Raw genomic sequence first — 22,458 nt, forward strand, 5'->3', positions numbered from 1 at the left:
TTGTATCTCTGCAAGCTAATCCTTTTCAGTGGGAGCCAGGGAGCGCTATTGGAGCCTGAGCTGGGAGGTTCCATCCAATGGATAGTGTCCTTGGAAGGGTCCAGTGGATAAGTTGATCACATCCCTTATCCGTGGATATTCTGAAATGGAGTTAGTGAGGGAGATGTGAGTTATGGGAAACACTGGGGAGTGAGAGTGTGAGGGTACAAGTCATAAGCCAGGAATAAAATAAGAGAGGGCAATTCAGATCCTAAATATGGGTGAGCATTAAGAAATCAGAAGAAGAGATGTGGGGAGATAAGGGACATCTGGATGAATCATAACCACCATTATTTTGTCTCTAATATTTTATTAATATTTAAAAGCAAGAAGTTGAAAGAATTTCACAGTGAACACCTATATTCAAACACCTATATTCTACAGTTATATTGTATTATCACACACTTCATCTCTCTATCCCTCTATCATTTATCATCCTTATTATTTTGATGCATGTCCAAATAAGTTACAGATGACAATACACTTCTTCCTAAATACTTCAGCATTAAACTAGAGTTCAGCATTGGTTTAGGGTACATTTTTTTTTATATTAAAGTTACATAAAATGAGATGCATATATCTTCATTAAACCACCAGTGAGAAATGAAAAATTAATATACATGTAACCTGGACCTCTTTCATGATATAGAACGTTACCAAAACTTCAGAAAGTTCCTCATGCCCCTCTGCATTCAATTCCTCCTCTTATCCCTGCCTGCGTTTTGTTTGTATTTTTATCATAGATTAACTTTGCCTATTCTAGAACTTTATGTAAATAGAGTCATGAAGTTTATACTCTTTTGTTTTAGGATCCTTCATTCAGCATAATATTTTAAAGTTTCATCCATGTGTTGTGTGTATCAGTAATTCATTCCTTTTTATGCTGAGTAATATTCCATTGTATGACTATACCAGTTTTTCACCTACTACTGGACCCATGAGTTATTTCCAGTTTGGAGGTATTATGAATAAAGTTGCTATGACCATTCATATACAGGTTTTGTATGGACTAATGATTTCATTTCTCTGCAAGATACTTTTCCAAAGTGGTTCTACCAATTTACACTCCCACCAAAAATGTATGCAAATTCCAGTGGCTCCAAATTCTTGACAACTTTTGTTGTTGTCAGTCTATTTAATTTTAGCCATTCTTGTGGATGTGTAGTGGTATTGTGGTTTTATTTATTTTTTCATTGTGATTTTAGTAAATGATTTCCTAATGACTAATGATGTTGACTACATATTCATGTGTTTATTGGCCATTCATATATCTTATTTTGTGAATATTCTGTTCAAATATTTTGCCTGTTTTATTCAATTATTCATCTTTATATATCCCAGATATCAGTCCTTTATCAGATACATTGTAAATATTTTCTCCTAATACGTGGCTTATGGGCTTCCTTGGCGGCTCAGTGGTAAAGAATCCATTTGCAATGCAGCAGCCACAGAAGACATGGGTTCATTCCCTGGGTTGGGAAGATCCCCTGGAGAAGGAAATGGTAACCCACTCCAGTATTCTCGCCTGGAGAACCCCATGGACAGAGGAGCTTGACAGGCTACAGTCCACAGAGTTGCAGTCAGACACGACTGAAGCGACTTAACATGCACACACACATGCAGCTTATATGTATTTTCTTAATAGTATCTTTTGGTAAAAAAATGTTTTTAATTTTCATGAAGTTTCATTGATCAGTTTTTAAATTGTATGATTATTGCTCTCTGTTTCCTATCTAGAAAACTGTTGCCTACCCCCAGGTCATAGCGGTACACTTCTGTGCTTTCTTCTAAAAGATTTATGGATTAAGTTGTTACATTAAGTATATGTACCTACTCATATAAATTTTTGAGTATGACTTGAGATAAGGATGGAGGTCTACTTTTTTTCTGTTTGGATATCCAGTTTTCCTTAACTTTTCATTGTCTACTTAGACATAATCTTTTGTCTTTTCACATAAAATATAGAACCATTGTAGCTATTTAAGTCAATTTACTTCAGTTCCCATCTGTGTGCTCTAGTTATCAGATACATTACACCTCCATACATTTAAAATATTTTTAATTGAAATATAGTTTAATTTCAATGTTGTGCTAATCCCTGCTGTACAGCAAAGAAACTTTACACGTATAGACATTCTTTTTTTTAATTTAATTTTATTTTTAAACTTTACAATATTGTATTAGTTTTGCCAAATATCGAAATGAATCTGCCACAGGTATACCTGTGTTCCCCATCCTGAACCCTCCTCCCTCCTCCCTCCCCATACCCTCCCTCTGGGTCGTCCCAGTGCACCAGCCTCAAGCATCCAGTATCGTGCATCGAACCTGGACTGGCGACTCGTTTCATACATGATATTATACATGTTTCAATGCCATTCTCCCAAATCTCCCCACCCTCTCCCTCTCCCACAGAGTCCATAAGACTGATCTATACATCAGTGTCTCTTTTGCTGTCTCATACACAGGGTTATTGTTACCATCTTTCTGAATTCCACATATATGCATTAGTATACTGTATCGGTGTTTTTCTTTCTGGCTTACTTCACTCTGTATAATAGGTTCCAGTTTCATCCATCTCATTAGAACTGATTCAAATGTATTCTTTTTAATGGCTGTCCATACATTTTGCATCCAACACAATATAGTCTTTGCTTTAAACAGCTATATGTTTTTAAGAAACTAAGAGGGAAATAGTTTTCACATTTACTAGATATCTACCATTTCTGAAATTCTTCATTCCTTTCTGAAGATTCCAGTTTTTATATGGTATCATTTCCCTCAACCTGAAGAACTCCTTTTATCATTTCTTGTAGTACAAATTTGCTGGACACAAAATCTTAGTTTTCTTCTCTGTAAAACTATTTTCATTTTACTTTTATTCTTTTTTTTTTTTTTTTTGGTCTTTGTTTTTTTTTTTTTAATTTTATTTTATTTTTAAACTTTACATAATTGTATTAGTTTTGCCAAACATCAAAATGAATCCATCACAGGTATACATGTGCTCCCCCTCCTGAACCCTCCTCCCTCCTCCCTCCCCACACCATCCCTCCAGGTCGTCCCAGTGCACCAGCCCCTATTCTTGATGGATAATTTCTCTGGATATATAATTCTAGGTTAAGAATTTTTTCCCTTTTAACACTTTAAAGATATTATTCAACTGTCTTTTGCACTCCATTTTTTCCTGCTAATTCCAACATATAGATCATTTCTAGATTATTGAATCATTAGTCCCCTATATAATGCATCATTTTCTTTGCCTGTTTTCAAGATTTTTCTCTTTATCTTTGATCAACCAGTTTGACTATGATTTTCCTAGGAATGGCTTTCTTTGTATATATCCCTCTTGGGTTTACTGAAGTTCCTGAATCTGTAAATGTATATCCTTCAGTAAATTTGAGATATTTTCAGCCTTTATTTCTTCAAAGAAGCTTTTCCCCTGCTTCACTCTCCCTCTCCTTTCCTTCTGAAACTCAAGTTACACAAAAGTTAGATCTTTTGATATTGTCTCACTGACCCTTGAGGTTATGTATTAGTTTATGGGCTTTTATTTTCCATTTTTTTCTTTTTTCTTCAGATTGGATAATTTCTATGGGTCAATCTTCAAGTTCACTGATTCTTTCCTTTATCACCTACACTCTACGCTTGAGTTTCTTTACTATTTTATAAAATGTTTTTGATATTGTATTTTTCAGTTTAAAGAATTTAATTTATAGTTTCTGTTTCTCTGTTGAAATTCCCAACCTTGGCATTCATTTTAGGCATGTTTTCCTTCATTGAGCATAGTTACAATAGCTGCTTAAAAATCCTTGCTTACTAATTTGACATGAGTCATTTCAGTTTTGGTCTTCACTGAAGGTTTTTTCTCAAGAGAATGGGTCATATTTTCCTGATACTGCATCTATCACATAGTTTCAGATTGTAACTTGGGTTTCATGAATGTTAGATTGTGGGAACTCTGTTTAATGTTATATTTCCTTGAAGAATGTTGATGTTTTTGTTCTAACAGGCAATGTTATTGGCTGAACTTCAACAACAAACTCTGACTCCTGAGTGGCAGCTTGATCTCAGATCCATTCTTTATCCTGAGCTGAACTTCTTGGAGTCTATGTTGTACCTCTAAAGTTCAGTAGTCAACAGAAGAATTTATACACAGAATTTGCACCTTCTCTTTTCAACTTTCCTTTCTGAGAGTTGTCCTGCACTTTCTAGCAGCTGTGGTTGCCCCAAACTCTACCTTGTGGTTCCTCAATTCTGAAAACCTTCTAGTTTTGTATCAGAGTATTAGTTGGCTCAATATGGCAAAGACGAGGGCCTGCCCTCAGCCAGAAATTGTAAGAAAGGAAACATCCTCTGTCATTTTCTTTGACCAAGTATTAAGCCACCAGAATCTGCTCGCTTTCTGTTGCATTTTAGTTGCTTGATGGAGTTGTTTTTCAAATTTTGTCCAGAGTTTATATTTTTATCTTCAGGAGGGTTGGTCCAATAGGCATTTAGTTGGTCTTTACCAGAAGTAGAACCTATTAGTTTCTCCAAAAACTATTTTAAATTACAGATATAATACATGGCTAAATCCATTATTCTCCTTATTAACTTTTCAAATCATAAGACAGAATGAATGATGTCCCTCTTGGCCTATGTCATCTCAGTTCCACAGTCCAAGATAACCACCATTACCAGTTTGATACACATCCCTCCAAATCTTTTCCTGTGAAGTAAAATATATATGAATATATACTAATATAAAAATTGAGGGTTTACTTGTGTAAATGATGTAAGTGGTATCATAGGAAAGTTAAAAGCATAGGTTCTAGTGTCAACCTGCCTGAATTCAAATCCCCATTTTAGCCCTTACCACTTATGCATCATTAGAGAATTTCCTCAAATATTCTTTGCCTCCATTTTATCATCTGTAAAGTAAGAGTAAGGATACTGCCTACCTCAAAGGCAGGGATGTAATGATGGTAATAATACTTGCTAGGGTAATAGGCCTAGCAAGATCTGGTCCCACTGCAGTCCTTATATTCCACTACATTCCCCATCTCTCATTCTGCTCTTATCACACTCAGCCTATTTAATAGTGCAAATCACCCTTTGACTTCAGCACTCCTGAGAGTAATAAAGTACTTGGGACAATGTCTAACATACATTTACCCCTCAGTTAATGCTAGCGATTACTGTTATTCTGCAACTCACTTTTCCTCCTTAAAAGTGCCCTGAATATTTTATGACTCCACTCCTCCCTCCAGCTATGGCTCTATTTTTCCCCCTTATAGAAAAACTCCTTGGAAAGGGTTGTCTCTACTCTCAGACCCCCATTTCCTTCCTTCCATTTTAATAACGCATTGACTCCCTCTACTTCTTTAAAACTGCTCTGATCAAGGTCACCCACTGATGATGTCACTCATCTATATTATTAAATCCGAGGATTATTTCTCAGTTCTCATCTTGCTTGACCCCTGAGTACACTTTTTCACAAATGGTCACTCACTCTTCCTTGAAATGCTTTCCTCACTTAGCTTTCAGGATGCTATACTCACTTCTATATCCCCTTACTTCAATGGCCACTTCTCAGTTTCCTTTGTTGATTTCTCCCCATCTTCCTGTCCTCTAAATGTTGGAGTGCCCAGGGCTCAGTTGTGGTAACTCTTCTCTCCATCTACACTTGCCCCTTAGAGGATCTCACTCAGGGTGTTAATTTTATATATCATCAATACAGCACTGACTCCAACTACCTATTTGACATCTACACTTAGATGTTAGTTAAGTATTTTAAACTTAATATGTCTAAATGCAGTTCATGATCTTCCTCCCCCAAACCTACTCTTACACATCTCAGTAAATTCACATCTCAGTAAATGGCAACTCTTTATTCCTTCTGGTAAGATCCAAAACCTTAGGGGTAACCCTAACAGCTGATCTATCAGAAAATTTTTTCAGCTCTACCTTCAAAACTGATTGAGAATCTGAGCACTTCTTACCATATTCTGCCATCCTGGTCCAAGTCACCATCATATCTCTCATGGATTATTACAATAGGCTTCTAACTGATGTTCTTGCTTCAGCCCTGCATACCGTAAGTATATACTCAACCTAGGAGCCATAATGATTCACTGAGAACACAAATCAGATGACACTCCTCTGCTCAAAATCCTCTAACAGTTCAACATCTCCCTCATAGTTAAAATCAACATTCTGATTATGATTTCCAAAGCCCTCCATGATCTGGCCCTGTTCCCTCTATGACCTCATCTCGCTACCACTTTCCCCCTCAGTCTGTCTTTTCCAGCCACACTGGTCTCCTTGCTGTTCCTTGACCACACCAGGCACTGTCTCACCTTAGGGCCTTTGAATTTGCTACTCCTTCTGCTTGGAACACTCTTCTTCTAGATATCCACATGGCTCACTTTCTTGACCTGTTCAAATGTCATCTTCTCAATATGGTTATCCTAAGATTGCAAACCCCACCCCCACCCTCATTGTATACGTTTCCTATCTCCCTCTCTGCTTGATCTAATATAGTATATTTTACCATCTCTAGAAGGTATTCTAATAAAGTATATTGCACCATTGCTGCCCTGCAAATAGGTTCATTAGTACCATTTTTCTAGGTTCCATACTTATATGTGTGTGTGTTAATATACAATATTTTTCTCTTTCTGACTTACTTCACTCAGTATAACAGGCTCCAGGTTCATCCACCTCACTAAAATTGACTCAAATTCATTTCTTTTTACTGCTGAGTAATACTCCATTGTATATATATGTACCACAACTTCTCTATCCATTCATCTGTTGATAGACATCTAGGTTACTTCCATGTCCTAGCTATTGTAAATAGTGCTGCAATGAACATTGGTACATGTGTCTTTTTCAATTATGGTTTCCTCGGGGTATGTGCACAGTAGTGGGATTGCTGGGTTATATGGTAGTTTTATTCCTAGTTTATAAAGAAATCTCCATACTGTTTTCTATAGTGGCTATATCAATTTACATTCCCACTAACAGTGCAAGAAGGTTCCCTTTTCTCCACATCCTCTCCAGCATTTATTATCTATAGATTGTTTGGTGATGGCCATTCAGACTTGTGTGAGGTGATACTGCATTGTAGTTTTGATTTGCCTTTCTCTAATAGTAAGTGGTGTTGAGCGTCTTTTCATCTGTTTATTAGCCATCTGGATGTCTTCTTTGGAGAAGTGTCTATTTAGGCCTTTTGCCCACTTTTAGTTGGGTTGTTTGTTTTTCTGATGTTGAGCTGCATGAGCTGTTTGTATATTTTGGAGATTAGTCCCTTCTCAGTTGCTACATTTGCAGTTATTTTCTCTTATTCTGAGGGTTGTCTTTTCATCTTGTTTATGGTTTCCTTTGCTGTGCAAAAACTTTTAAGTTTAATTAGGTCCATGAGTCCTAATTTAGATGTCCAGGTTGAATGAACATCTGACCTAACTGGAGCTAGGTATCAGAAGCCAAGTTCTTTGACTTTTTGTAGGAAGTAGTAAACAAAGTAAGAACTTCAGCCACCATGATCTGAGTTCAAATATTAGGTTTACCATTATATGACCTTGATTGAGCTATTACTTAACCCATTTGAGGCTTAATTTCCTTATCTGTAGAATGGGGATAAAAAGGGGAGAGTTGGAAATTCCCTAGCCTCCCAGCGGTTAAGACTCTGTACTTCCATGCATGGGGTGTGGGTTAGGTCCTTGGTTGGGAAACTAAGATCCCACAGGCTGAGCAATGTAGTCAAAAAGAAAAAGAGGGAGTGTTTTGAGAGTAAATGAAATCAAGCATACTTAGCTCAATGATGGTGTATATTACTATCATAATTATAATTATTCCATAACCATCATTCTAGCACATATGCATTTATTTGGAACCCTACTGCCTAATAAATATTAGATAATGCATAAATATTATTTAATGTATGAAGGAATTCAAATTTGAGCCAAGATGATCTGCTTATTATCACATATCTAGAGCCCATCAGCAACAATTATTTTTTCTTTTGCACTTATGAGCTGTAACACAGACACCAAATGTACCTTTCGGGAGCACTGGGGGATAGGAAATCAGTGAGGATAATCAGCATTTTTATTTATGCTACTGAAGCAGCTGAAAAATGGGTCAAATCATTAACATTTCATGAAAGGAGATAAGAAATACAAAATAAAGACCAAACTATTTACTGTAATTAGAGTATTTTCAAATCAACTGAAATCTATCTCACATCAAATATATGTTGTGAATGGAAGATGGGGGGAGTCCATTTTCCGTGGGAATTCTTAGTGGTGCAATCTCCTTGGCTATGTTAATACAGAATTGGTACACAAATAGGCTCTTATGACCTCCAAACAACCAAAAGATCTAGTCAATACAATGAAAAAGTCACTTAGAGCTATTTGCTTGGTTAGACATAGTCAAAGCATGTATTTGATTTAATTTTTCACTTCTCAGCCAATTCCTTGGGTGATGGGAAGACAAAGCCCAAATTTGCTTTTCTCTTCTTTTCATTTTATACATCTGATGCCTTGTTTCGGAAATGGAAACATCTAAAATCTTAACAGGTCACAATCAATTTGTCATCTTAGCACAAGCAACACAGAAAGCTTGAGACATTTTTGAATGAAACCAAGAATGCCAACATTCAGCTTTGAGAACAAAGCTTGATGGAGAATCAGCTCAGTCTGATTGGCACATAATCACCTTCTTACTCTTATTAATAAGTGGACCTTGCCTAGAATAGCTTTTCCATCCCTTTGCCCCTAAAGGAATCTTCACATGTGTTATCTCATTTGCTTCTCAAAGCAATTCCTTGAGATGAATAAAGTTAAGTAAAACTCTCCAATTTTATAGATGATGAAATGGAGGCAGAGAGCCAGTGAGTGAATTCTAGAAGGTCACATAGGTGTCAAGTAACAGTGTTTAGACTGAAACTCAAATTCACTAACTGCTGGTCCAAAATTTCCTCTAAATCACTGTGCCTCCTTACACCATGATTACTTTACACATTTTCCTGAGCTTGGCCTGCATGGTGATCCTCAGGGAAAAAGTCCTTCTGACAAAACTATACAAGATTATCGGACTCGTTTAGAAGTCTCCTCTAAATACACAAAGATAGAAAAGGAGAGCAAGGGAAAAAATGGGAGATGGAGGAAAAGGAAAAAGAGAAAAAGAACAGAAGGGAAGGAGGGAAATAAAGGAAGGTGGGTGAGAGAGGGAGGGAGGAAAGAAGAAACTTTGCATTGGGGTCTAATCAGGGTGTCAGGATAGCATCACTGACTCAATGGACATGAACTTGAGCAAACTCTGGGAGATAGTGGAGGACAGGGAAGTCCGGCATGCTGCAGTCCACGGGATCACAAAAAGTAGTACAGGACTGAGCAACCGAACAACTAATCTGGGCGTTACAGATAGGAAGATTCGTATATTTTTGTTTCCTACTCTTGAGTTCATGGTGATTTTTTTCTCTCTCTCACTTGGCTACTGAGATGGAGATTTCCTGATAGTTATTTACCTGCTAAGGTAAGATGGAGATAGTCCAACAAAAGAATTTTTTTTTTCCTGCATCACTTGTGAAATTTTAGTCCCCTGAACCCAGGCCCTTGGGAGACAGAGTGTGGAGTCCTAGCCAGTGGACCACCAGGGAATTCCCCCAAAGAACTGTTCTTGGTGTTAACAAAATATTGTTAACTGGTATGGCAGTAGAGTCAGGGTAGGCAGAAATGAGGATGGGTGCTCTGAGAGTCAGGTGCAATTTGGATTCATTTTGGGGCTCTTTGTATTCTTCTGCATTCTTGATAACATTTGTGGCTCCTTAAAAAATATGAAAAAAGCCTCCTTTAATTAATCAGTTAGCTAATTATTCCCAACCTCCCATCACCCGCTCTTCCTTACTGTCATTCCCTGAGAAATGCACACAACTGCAAAATCCAATGAGTAATTTGCTTTAGGAATGAAGGGCCTTCTCTCAACTGTTTCTCTAATTTGTTGGTTCTTTCCATTTAAAATACATATTTCTAACTGTGAGGTATCCTGGATGGATGCCTGGAACTGAAAAAGGCTATTAGTTGAAAAACTGATGAAATATGAATAAAAGCTGAAGTTTATTTAATAGTAATATACCAATAATATTAATCTCTTCATTTTGGAGAATGTGCTATAGTTGTGTAAGATACTGGCATTAGCAGAAACTGAGTGAAAGCTCTATGTGAACTCACTGTGTTGTCTTTGGAACTCTTATGTAAATGTAAAATTATTCCAAAATAAAAAGTGCATTAAAATATACTTACAATAATACAAAGTGTTTAAAACACTGTACTTGTAAAGGTATAGTAACTTTGAAATTAATCTGTATATATTATCACTCTGCTGACAAAGGTTCATATAGTCAAATCTATGGCTTTTCCAGTAGTCATGTATGAATGTGAGAGTTGGACCATAAAGAAAGCTGAGCTCTGAAGAACTGATGCTTTTGAACTGTGGCATTGGTGAAGACTTTTGAGTCCCTTGGACTTCAAGGAGATCAAACCAGTCAATCCTAAAGGAATTCAATCCTGAATATTCATTGGAAGCACTAATGCTGAAGCTGAAGCTCCAATACTTTGGCCACTTGATGTGAAGAGCTGACTCGTTAGAAAAGACCCTGATGCTGGGAAAGATTAAAGGCAGGAGCATATGGGGACGACAGAGGATGAGATGGTTAGATAGCATCACCAACTCAATGGTCATGAGTTTGAGTAAGCTCCTGGAGATGGTGAAGGACAGGGAAGCCTGGCATCCATGGGGTTGCAAACAGTCAGACGCAGCTTAACTACTGAACACACACACACACGTCTCTCACCCAGAACTGTGTGTGTGTGTGTGTATATACACACACACACACACACACACACACACATATATATATATATATATATATATATATAAATACATATTTATCATTATCAGTAGCATATTTCTATGAGTTGGCCTAAAAGTTTGTTTGGGTTTTTCTGTAAGATGTTGTTGAAAAACCTGAACAAACCTTTTTGGCTCACCCAATATTTCTCCCTCTACTTTTTTGGTAACTCCTTGTTGGTGAGGGATGAATAACAAATAGTATCCCCCGATAATTTTTAACCCTTTTTCTCCTCTGAAGCACCTATTTGCCAACAAATGCCTCTTGGAGCTGTAAGTTCATGGTGTCAGTCTGAAGAATAAGCTTCGTATTGACATTGGAAGTTAAATTAAAGTAGTAGAAATCAACAGCTGGCTACGCACTGGCTGAAGAAGATACACAGTGAGTATCATACACCCCTCCCTACCAACAAGTTGCCTGATCTTTTCCTTGAATCAAGTTCATAAGCCATAGACTAAATGGACAGAAGATCCTCACAGCAAACCCCATCTTTAATTTGGTAAACCATATAAGCCACCTTCCTTCCTTTTATAAACATATTTCACACCCAGAATCTTCAGTAAAATTCTTCATTTTCAGTATTTTGACTCTAAGTGACACTTTTCAGTATCAAGAGATACTTAATTGTGACAGAGAAAGGGAAATATGTTAAGAAATCAAGATTGGGTTGCATTGGCACTAATGATAGTAAAACTTTAGCAGAGTCAGTGTTCTTTAGTAAATGGGGAGATAATCTAAAACATGACTAAAGGATACTCATGGTAATGGAGAGCCAGGAACCACATTCTTTCTTAAATTTTCCCTAAGCCGCCTAACCTGACTTCTGAGCAAAATTGTCAGGAGAAGAAAGACGAGGAGAAAATTGGCTAAGTGATATACTGTATTTTTACTATAAATATTCTATTCCTACAAAATAAGTTCTCAGTACCCAGGCTCAGCTTCAAGGAACCATCCCTGCCCCCTCCTCTCCCCCCACCCCTTAGATTCTTCCTTTTGACCAGTGAATGCCATGCTTAGGGTTTGATTAGGTAAAAAAAACTTTGCGTTTGCATCTGCATGTATTAACCAAAGTTGCATTTTCCATCTAGGTGTTTCCTGTTATTCCATTACCTTTCTCTCATTCATGCTGATTCGCTCAGCCTCAGTATCCATTGCTTCCAAGTAGGAACACCACAGCATAAATAGTAGATGAAGGGAAAGAGGCAACTCCTGGCTTTTAAAGTTCACATAGAAACAAACCAAATGGCTGTCACTGTAGCGCCTAGATGAGTAGGCTGTCGTATTCTTCACATGGTGAAACATTGTGCAGCCATCAAAATAAATGATCTAGAGTCATGCACAACAATATCGATGAAGTTAGCAATATATTAGGTGAAAAAAATGAAGTCCAAAAAGATTTTCATAAGACATGATGCCTTTTTCATAGAATTAAAAACAGTCATGGCTTTAGAGGTTAAGTACTTTCTATCATACATGTAAATGTATTAAAGTTAAATCAACAAAAATGCAAAAGCATGATGAGCATGGGATTCAGGATCATGGTCACATCAGGTGAGGTTGGCAAGGGGAAGCAGGGATACGATGGGGGGAGGGTCACATGGCTAGATGTAGGTTATTATTAAGGTTCTAAATTTCTAGTGTTTGTTTTTAGTGGGGGTGTTTAGAGTGTCTATTACCATTATTAAAACTAAATAGCTAGTTAAATCAAAGAGGGTCACATGTGGAATGATGATAAGGTGTTACTTAAAGCAAGGATATTGATGAATCCATTTCTGTGAACTTAAGGACACAGAGAAGACAATGGCACCCCACTCCAGTACTCTTGCCTGGAAAATCCTATGGATGGAGGAGCCTTGAAGGCTGCAGTCCATGGGATCACTGAGGATCGGACACGACTGAGTGACTTCACTTTCACTTTTCACTTTCATTCATTGGAGAAGGAAATGGCAACCCACTCCAGTGTTCTTGCCTGGAGAATCCCAGGGAAGGGGGAGCCTGGTGGGCTGCCATCTATGCGGTTGCACAGAGTCGGACACGACTGAAGTGACTTAGCAGCAAGGACACATTAAAAATATTAAACAGCAACAAGCTCACAGAAGACATAACCATTTGAGAGAAAGAGGTTTAAAAAAAAACTTTTTATTTTGTATTGGGGTATAGCTTATTAATCACAACAATGCTGATATAGTTTCAGGTGAACAGCGAAGGGATTCAGCCGCACGAATCCATTCTGCCCCCAACCCCCCTCCCATCCAGGCTACCACATGACATTGAGCAGGGTTGTCTGTGCTATACTGTAGGTCCTTGTTGGTTATCCATTTTAAATATAGCAGAGTGTAAATGACTTCCCCAAATTCCCTAACTATCCCCTCCCCCCAGCCTTCCCCCAACCCCAACACCAGCAGCCATAAGCTCTTCTAAGTCTGAATGAGAGCAAAATGTCTTGAATTTCCTTATCCCTTGGGCTGAGACTTTGGACATTAAACAGAGGATATGGGGGCAAGACTCTTCTGTCCTCCCACATCAATGTAAAGATCTTCCAAATGGGGGAGTCAGAGATGCAGTGAAGAGACTGGTAGTGAGTCAGCATAGCAAGCCCTGCATGAGGATCCTGTGTCTGACACTTCACTGAGAGGGATCCTGGGGGCAGGAGGAGCCATGAACTTCCCCACTAGTTTAGGGAACCCAAGAGGAAACTGGTCCTATGGGTCTGGGAAGGGCATAAGAGTAGTAGTTTGCCATAGTCCACATTATGTGGAATTGGAAGAAATGTCTCCAAATGGGTCTGAGGCAGCCTCTCTGAATTTCTTGAAGCTCCAAAGAGACAAAGGGGGACATCCTGTGTCCCATGGGCCCGAGGGATATGGAAGTAGCTGAGAGAGCTGGACCTGGGGGATCCTGGTGGTGGAGAAGAAAGGCCAGTGCAACAGTCGCCTTGAATCCACAGTCAAGGACCAGAAAGGATGCTGCACATGTGAGTAGAAGCTAGCATCTCCACCCCTACCCCCCAGCCCACACATCTCCCCAGCCCCATTCTGGGCAAACTCTGAAAATCCTCTGAACTTGCATACAACTCAGGAGGAAGAAGAGGGCTGGAAATGACTGAGAGAACCAGAAGTGACTAAGATTGAGAGTCTACTACTGGCCTGAAGGAACTTTTGATATAAAAATTAGGTTTCATTATGGAAATTTTAGGAGATGTAAGTAGACATGGATTCAATCCCTAGGTCGGGAAGATGCCTTGAAGGAGGGCATGACTACCCACTCCAGCATTCTTGCCTGGAAAATCACATGGATGGAGGAGGCTGGCAGGCTACAGTTCATGGGGTCACAGAGTTGGACATGACTGAAGTGACTTAGCATACATGCATGCATGGGAGATTTAAGAAAATTACTTTTCCTACACAACGGGGATTCCCTGGTGGCTCAGATGGTAAAGAGTCTACCTGCAATGTGGGAGATCCAGGTTTGACCTCTGGGTCAGGAAAATCCCCTGGAGAGGAAATGGCTACCCACTCCAGTATTCTTGCCTGGAAAATCCCATGGATGGAGGAGCCTGGCAGGCTACAGTCCATGGGGTCTCAAAGAGTCAGACACAACTGAGTGACTTCACTTTTACTTTCACACAACTGAGCTTGTGACCTGAGATAAGAAACCCCTGCATGTATACGTTATCTAGTCAATTCCTTTGGCTACCTGGGAATATGAGCTATGGAGGCAAAGCATACATATCAACCCAGCCTTTTTCCCATCTTTGGCCTTGTGACCTTTGACAAATCTCTGGGCCTCAGCCTCATTCATATAAAACAAGGGTGGTAAAGTTACTATACTCTAATAAAAATTAATTTAGAAATACAAATAATTTAATTTAAAATAAGGGTGATGGCTGCAATTCAGGTCAAGGTCTGACTCTGTCAGTGGCTCAACTGTGTGACTTTGGATGGGTCTCTTTCCTTCTCTGGGTTCTCCAGTTCCTCATCTGCAATACAAGGGAAAGAGGTGAAAACTATATGTTCCTTTTAGCTGCAACCATCTAGAACTTAAATTTCATATAGGCTTCTTTGGACTTTGAATGCACTAGATACAGCTAAAAACCCTGGTTTCACTAACTCTTAATATGAAGATAACTCCTTTTTTTTTCCTTCTAAGAAGCAGACAGCCAAACTGAGTTTATGGAAGATCATTTACCCATATCTATAGCCTGTCGCTCAGATGGCTAGAAACAGCTGAGATATTAATATTTAGCCATGAACAAGCAGCAGGGTTCCATTGCAGAGCTAAATGCAGTCATTTTTTTGGTTATTTTTCTAAATATTACTGGTTTGGCTGTCTCTGCTTGAGAATGGTTTCTGGATAATGAATATATTCAGACATCCCTCTTCTTCTAACCCAACCTCTAAAGAGAGAAGGTAGGAGGTGGTCCTAAGATGGCAGAGGAAAAGGACGGGGAACCACTTTCTCCCCAACAAATTCATCGAAAGAACATTTCAACGCTGAGTAAATTCCACAAAACAACTTTTGAATGCCGGCAGAGGACATCAGGCACCCAGAAAAGCAGCCCATTGTCTTTGAAAGGAGATGTTTTATCAACGGTGCTATACAGGTGGAGAAGTCTGGAGGCTACTATAAAAATAAGACTGAAAACCAGAAGCAGGAGGCTTAAGTAAAAATCCTGAGAACACCAGAGAACTCCTGACTCCAGGGAACATTAATCGACAGGAGCTCATCAAACGCCTCCATACCTACACTGAAACCAAGCACCACCCAAGGGCCAACAAGTTCCAGAGCAAGACATACCATACAAAATTCTCCAACAACATAGGAACACAGCCCTGAGCTTCAATATACAGGCTGCCCAAAGTCAATCCAAACCCACTGACGTCTCATAACTCATTACTGGACACTTCACTGCACTCCATAGAGAAGAAATCCAGCTCCACCCACCAGAACACCAACACAAGCTTCCCTAACCAGGAAACCTTGACAAGCCTCCCGTCCAATCCCACCCACAGTGAGGAACCTCCACAATAAAGAGAACGCCACAAACTGCCAGAATACAGAAAGTCCACCCCAAACACAGCAATATAAACAGGATGAAGAGACAGAGGAATACCCAGCAGGTAAAGGAACAGGATAAATGGCCACCAAACCAAACAAAAGAGGAAGAGATAGGGAATCTACCTGATAAAGAATTCTGAATGATGATAGTGAAAATGATCCAAAATCTTGAAATCAAAATGGAATCACAGATAAACAGCCTGGAGACAAGGATTGAGAAGATGCAAGAAAGGTTTAACAAGGACCTAGAAGAAATAAAAAAGAGTCAATATATCATGAATAATGCAATAAATGAGATCAAAAACACTCTGGAGGGAACAAATAGTAGAATAACGGAGGCAGAGGATAGGATTAGTAAAGTCGAAGACAGAATAGTAGAAATAAATGAATCAGAGAGGAAAAAAGAAAAACGAATTAAAAGAAATGAGGACAATCTCAGAGACCTCAATGACCATGTTAAACGCCCCAACATTCAAATCATAAGAGTCCCAGAAGAAGAAGATGAAAAGAAAGACCATGAGAAAATACTTGAGGAGATAATAGCTGAAAACTTCCCTAAAATGGGGAAGGAAATAATCACCCGAGTTCAAGAAACCCAGAGTGTCCCAAACTGGATAAACCCAAGGTGAAACACCCCAAGACACATATTAATCAAATTAACAAAGATCAAACACAAAGAACAAATATTAAAAGCAGCAAGGGAAAAACAACAAATAACACACAAGGGGATTCCCATAAGGATAACAGCTGATCTTTCAATAGAAACTCTTCATGCCAGGAGGGAGTGGCAGGACAAACTTAAAGTGATGAAAGAAAATAACCTACAGCCCAGATTACCACACCCAGCAAGGATCTCATTCAAATATGAAGGAGAAATCAAAAGCTTTACAGACAAGCAAAAGCTGAGAGAATTCAGCACCACCAAACCAGCTCTCCAACAAATGCTAAAGGATCTTCTCTAGACAGGACACACAAAAAGGGTGTGTCCTGTCGGACTCGAACTCGAACTCGAACCCAAAACAATAAAGTAAATGGCAACGGGATCATACTTATCAATAATTACCTTAAATGTTAATGGGTTGAATGCCCCAACCAAAGACAAAGACTGGCTGAATGGATACAAAAACAAGACCCCTATATATGTTGTCTACAAGAGACCCACCTCAAAACAAGGGACACCTACAGACTGGAAGTGAGGGCTGGAAAAAGATATTCCACACAAATAGAGACCAAAAGAAAGCAGGAGTAGCAATACTCATATCAGATAAAATAGACTTTAAAACAAAGGCTGTGAAAAGAGACAAAGAAGGACACTACATCATGATCAAAGGATCAATCCAAGAAGAAGATATAACAATTATAAATATATATATGCACCCAACATAGCACCACCATATGTAAGACAAATGCTAACAAGTATGAAAGAGGAAATTAACAATAACACAATAATAGTGGGAGACTTTAATACCCCACTCACACATATGGATAGATAAACTAAACAGAAAATTAACAAGGAAACACAAACATTAAATGATACAATAGACCCGTTAGACCTAATTGATATCTATAGGACATTTCACCCCAAAACAATGAATTTCACCTTTTTCTCAAGTGCACATGGAATCTTCTCCAGGATAGATCATATCCTAGGCCATAAATCTAGCCTTGGTAAATTCAAAAAAATTGAAATCATTCCAGGCATCTTTTCTGACCACAATACAGTAAGATTAGATCTCAATTACAGGAGAAAAACTAGTAAAAATTCCAACATATGGAGGCTGAACAACACGCTGCTGAATAACCAACAAATCACAGAAGAAGTAAAAAAGGAAATCAAAATATGCATAGATGAATGAAAATGAAAACACAACAACCCAAAACCTGTGGGACACTGTAAAAGCAGTGCTAAGGGGAAGGTTCATAGCAATACAGGCATACCTCAAGAAAAAAGAAAAAAGTCAAATAAATAACCTAACTCTACACCTAAAGCAACTAGAAAAGGAAGAAATGAAGAACCTCAGGGCTAGTAGAAGGAAAGAAATCTTAAAAATTAAGGCAGAAATAAATGCAAAAGAAACAAAAGAGACCATAGCAAAAATCAACAAAGCCAAAAGCTGGTTCTTTGAGAGAATAAATAAAATTGATAAACCATTGGCCAGACTCCTCAAGAAACAAAAGGAGAAAAATCAAATCAATAAAATTAGAAATGAAAATGGAGAGATGACAACAGACAACACAGAAATACAAAGGATCATAAGAGACTACTACGAGCAATTATATGCCAATAAAATGGACAACTCGGAAGAAATGGACAAATTCTTAGAAAAGTACAACTTTCCAAAACTGAACCAGGAAGAAATAGAAAATCTTAACAGACCCATCACAAGCACGGAAATTGAAACATTAATCAGAAATCTTCCAGCAAACAAAAGCCCAGGTCCAGATGGCTTCACAGCTGAATTCTACCAAAACTTTAGAGAAGAGCTAACACCTATCCTACTCAAACTCTTCCAGAAATTGCAGAGGAAGGTAAACTTCCAAACTCATTCTATGAGGCCACCATCACCCTAATACCAAAACCTGACAAAGATGCCACAAAAAAAGAAAACTACAGGCCAATATCACTGATCAACATAAATGCAAAAATCCTTAACAAAATTCTAACAATCAGAATCCAGTGACAAATTAAAAAGATCATACAGCATGACCAAGTGGGCTTTATCCCAGGGATGCAAGGATCCTTCAGTATCTGCAAATCAATCAATGTAATACACATTAACAAATTGAAACATAAAAGCCATATGATTATCTCAATAGATGCAGAGAAAGCCTTTGACAAAATTCAACATCCATTTATGATAAAAAAAAAAAAAAAAACTCTCCAGAAAGCAGGAATAAAAGGAACATTCCTCAACATAATAAATGCTATATATGACAAATCTACAGCAAACATTATCCTCAATGGTGAAAAATTGAAAGCATTTCCCCTGAAGTCAGGAACAAGACAAGGGTGCCCACTCTCACCACTACTCTTCAAAATAGTTTTGGAAGTTTTGGCCACAGCAATCAGAGCAGAAAAAGAAATAAAAGGAAACGAAATTGGAAAAGAAGAAGTAAAACTCTCACTGTTTGCAGATGACATGATCCTCTACATAGAAAACCCTAAAGACTCCACCAGAAAATTACTAGAACTAATCATTGAATATAGTAAAGTTTCAGGATATAAAATCAACACACAGAAATCCCTTGCATTCCTATACACTAACAGTGAGAAAACAGAAAGAGAAATTAAGGAAACAATTCAATTCACCATTGCAAAGAAAAGAACAAAATACTTAGGAACATATCTACCTAAAGAAACTAAAGACCTATATATAGAAAACTATAAAACACTGGTGAAAGAAATCAAAGAGGACACTAATAGATGGAGAAATATACCATGTTCATGGATCGGAAGAATCAATATAGTGAAAATGAGTAAACTACCCAAAGCAATCTATAGATTCAATGCAATCCCTATCATGCTACCAACGGTATTTTTCACAGAGCTAGAACAAATAATTTCACAAATTGTATGGAAATACAAAAGACCTCGAATAGCCAAAGCAATCTTGAGAAAGAAGAATGGAACTGGAGGAATCAACCTGCCCGACTTCAGGCTCTACTACAAAGCCACAGTCATCAAGACAGTATGGTACTGGCACAAAGACAGAAATATAGATCAATGGAGCAAAATAGAAAGCCCAGAGATAAACCCATGCACCTATGGACAACTTATGTTTGACAAAAGAGGCAAGAATATACAATGGAGAAAAGACAATCTCTTTAACAAGTGGTGCTGGGAAAACTGGTCACCCACTTGTAAAAGAATGAAAGCAGAACACTTTCTAACACCATACACAAAAATAAACTCAAAATGGATTAAAGATCTAAACGTAAGACCAGAAACCATACAACTCCTATAGGAGAACATAGGCAAAACACTCTCAGACATAAATCACAGCAGGATCCGCTATGACCCACCTCCCAGAATATTGGAAATAAAAGCAAAAATAAACAAATGGGACCTAATTAAAATTAAAAGCGTCTGCACAACAAAGGAAACTATAAGCAAGGTGAAAAGACAGCCTTCAGAATGGGAGAAAATAATAGCAAATGAAGCAACTGACAAAGGACTAATCTCAAAAATATACAAGCAACTCCTTCAGCTCAATTCCAGAAAAATAAACGACCCAATCAAAAAATGGGCCAAAGAACTAAACAGATATTTCTCCAAAGAAGACATACAGATGGCTAACAAACACATGAAAAGATGCTCAACATCACTCATTATCAGAGAAATGCAAATCAAAACCACAATGAGGTACCATTTCACCCCCGTCAGAATGGCTGCTATCCAAAAGTCTACAAGCAGTAAATGCTGGAGAGGGTGTGGAGAAAAGGGAACCCTCTTACACTGTTGGTGGGAATGCAAACTAGTACAGCCACTATGGAGAACAGTGTGGAGAGTCCTTAAAAAACTGGAAATAGAACTGCTATACGACCCAGCAATCCCACTGCTGGGCATACACACCGAGGAAACCAGAACTGAAAGAGACACGTGTACCCCAATGTTCATCGCAGCACTGTTTATAATAGCCAGGACATGGAAGCAACCTAGATGTCCATCAGCAGACGAATGGATAAGAAAGCAGTGGTACATATACACAATGGAGTATTACTCAGCCATTAAAAAGAGTACATTTGAATCAGTTCTAATGAGGTGGATGAAACTGGAGCTGATTATACAGAGTGAAGTAAGGCAGAATGAAAAACACCAATACAGTATACTAATGCGTATATATGGAATTTAGAAAGATGGTAACGATAACCCTGTATGCGAGACAGCAAAAGAGACACAGATGTATAGAACAGTCTTTTGGACTCTGTGGGAGAGGGAGAGGGAGAGGGTGGGATGATTTGGGAGAATGGCATTGAAACATGTATATTATCATATATGAAACGAATTGCCAGTCCAGGTTCGATGCATGATACAGGATGCTTGGGGCTGGTTCACTGGGGTGACCCAGAGGGATGGTACGGGGAAGGAGGTGGGATGGGGGTTCAGGATGGGCAACAGGTGTATACCCGTGGGCGGATTCATGTTGATGTATGGCAAGACAAATACAATATTGTAAAGTAATTGACCTCAAATTAAAATAAATAAATTTATATTTTTTTAAAAAAGAGAGAAGGTGGGTCTATTTTTTAGGAGCCAATGTATGATTTTTGGCTTCCTGCCTATTCTATTTATTTGCCTGTGAAACACCAGGAAGATGGGGAGGTGGTGAGTGAGGAATCTTGAGATAGGAGAACCAGAGAATTCACTATCAGGGAGTGTGGGGAAAAGAAAAATAGAGGCATTGGTGCAAACCAAGACGTGTGTAGACACATAGCCTGCAGTCTTGGACACATGGAGCCACAGCTGAGGGAAAGTGAGGAGGTTAGAGCATGGGTCTTAGATTCAGCAGCCATGAGTTTGAGTCCTGGTTATACTTCCTACTATACCTATGTTACCATCCAGATTTGTAAAAAATCGGATGACAACAGTAATACTTACCGCATAGGGTTGTTTTGAGGCCATTTAGAATACACGTACATGAATCCTTGTGCAGCAGAGGCTAAGTCGCTTCAGTCGTGTCCAAGTCTTTGTGACTGCATGGACTGTAGCCTGCCAGGCTCCACTGTCCATAGAGATTCTCCAGGCAAGAATACTGGTGTGGGTTGCCGTGCCCTCCTCTAGGAGATCTTCCCAGCCTAGGGATTGGACCCACGTCTCATGTCTCCTGCACTTGCAGGCGAGTTCTTTACCACTAGCACCACCTGGGAAGCCCATGAATCCATGTAAGTCATTCAAAATGCATTTTGAATACATTCAAAAGAACACATGGAAAAGTATTTGGTTGGCCAAAATGTTCGTTTGGGTTTTTCCATAAGATTTGGCCAACCAATGCTTAGCATCACACCCAACACACAGTGAGTACCTGATAAATTGAAGGTAGGCTTCTGATTAGGCTTCCCTGGTGGCTCAGATGGTAAAGAATCTGCCTGCAATGTGGGACACCTGGGTTCTACCCCTGGGTTTGGAAGATCCCCTGGAGAAGGGAATGGCAACCCACTCCAGTATTCTTGCCTGGAGGAGTCCATGGATGAAGGAGCTTGGCAGGCTCCAGTCCATGGGGTCACAAAGAGTTGGACACGACTGAGTGTTCTAATTATTAATTATGATGATTAATCCGTAGAATTTCAAAGCCAGAAGGAACCCCAGATATCACTTAACTCAGTCCTTTGATGATATAGGTGAAGAAGCCAAGACCCAGGGAGATGAAGGGACATGTCTGAAGTAGACAGCTAATGACAGCACCAGGACTAGTTCTGGTCTTCTGATGTGGGTCCGCAAGACATTTTACCCCAAGGCACATACATAA

The 22,458-nt window shown here is 38.8% G+C and overlaps 1 protein-coding gene and 1 long non-coding RNA gene across 2 annotated transcripts in view; one reads left to right on the top strand and one right to left on the bottom strand.

Annotated features, from left to right (window-relative positions):
- Window positions 1-22,458, bottom strand: part of PAK3 (p21 (RAC1) activated kinase 3) — a 429,164-nt gene that overhangs the window by 290,839 nt on the left and 115,867 nt on the right. The gene's annotated exons all lie outside the window — the stretch shown is intronic.
- On the top strand, window positions 11,044-13,889 carry LOC113887918. The gene is made up of 2 exons (XR_003509860.1): window positions 11,044-11,314; window positions 13,748-13,889. It is a non-coding gene; the product is annotated as an uncharacterized LOC113887918 (long non-coding RNA).

The sequence above is a fragment of the Bos indicus x Bos taurus genome, chromosome X (assembly GCF_003369695.1).
Source record: "Bos indicus x Bos taurus breed Angus x Brahman F1 hybrid chromosome X, Bos_hybrid_MaternalHap_v2.0, whole genome shotgun sequence".
In the NCBI taxonomy this organism is placed as follows: domain Eukaryota; kingdom Metazoa; phylum Chordata; class Mammalia; order Artiodactyla; family Bovidae; genus Bos; species Bos indicus x Bos taurus.